This window comes from Bos mutus, chromosome 1, assembly GCF_027580195.1.
Source record: "Bos mutus isolate GX-2022 chromosome 1, NWIPB_WYAK_1.1, whole genome shotgun sequence".
In the NCBI taxonomy this organism is placed as follows: domain Eukaryota; kingdom Metazoa; phylum Chordata; class Mammalia; order Artiodactyla; family Bovidae; genus Bos; species Bos mutus.
The window spans coordinates 60,365,895-60,366,766 of record NC_091617.1 but is presented as its reverse complement, the minus strand read 5'-3'; the positions used below and the strand labels follow the sequence as shown (position 1 = coordinate 60,366,766).

Here is an 872-nt window from a genome sequence, read left to right as displayed (position 1 = left end):
AGAAACTATAACATAGTCTAACACCATGCACAAAAATAACTCAAACTGGCTTAAAGACCTAAACATAAAACTGGAAACCATAAATACACCCAGAAAAACAAAATACGTGGACCACTCTTTGACATTAACTGTAGCACATTTTGGGGGGATCTGTTTCCTAAGGCAAAAGAAAAGTAAGCAAATGAAACCTAATTAAAATTAAAAACTTTTGCAGAATACACGAAACCACTGACAAAACAAAAAGACAACATGTTGAATGGGAGAAAATGTTTGCAAATGAAATGACTAATAAGGGGTTAATATTCCCTGGTGGCTCAGATGGTAAAGCGTCTGCCTGCAATGCAGGAGACCCAGGTTTGATTCCTGGGTTGGGAAGATCCCCTGGAGAAGGAAATGGCAATCCACTCTAGCACTCTTGCCTGGAAAATCCCATGGACGGAGGAGCCCGATAGGCTACAGTCCATGGGGTCGCAAAGAGTCAGACATGACTGAGCAACTTCACTTTCACTTTCTATTCCAAATATATAAATAGTACATACAACAGCATCAAAAAACAACCTGATTAAAAATGGGCAGAAGAACTGAATAGAAATTTTTCCAAAAAAGACATAAAGATGGCCAACAGGCACATGAAAAGATGTTTAACAAACTTAATCATCAGAGAAATAGTAATTAATGCCATAATGAGATATCACCCCACCCCTGTCAGAATGGGTATCATCAAAAAGACCACACATGATAAATACTGGGTAGGATGTGCAGAAAAGGGAACCCTCGTTTACCGCTGGTGGAAATGAAAATTAGTGTGGCCACTGTGGAACACAGTATGCAAGTCTATTGAAGAATCTAAAAATAGACCTACCATATGACCC

The 872-nt window shown here is 39.0% G+C and overlaps 1 non-coding gene across 1 annotated transcript; it reads left to right on the top strand.

Moving 5' to 3' along the window:
* Positions 1 to 303: 303 nt before the first annotated feature.
* Positions 304 to 375, top strand: TRNAC-GCA (transfer RNA cysteine (anticodon GCA)). The gene has a single exon. It is a non-coding gene; the product is annotated as a tRNA-Cys (tRNA).
* Positions 376 to 872: the final 497 nt, after the last annotated feature.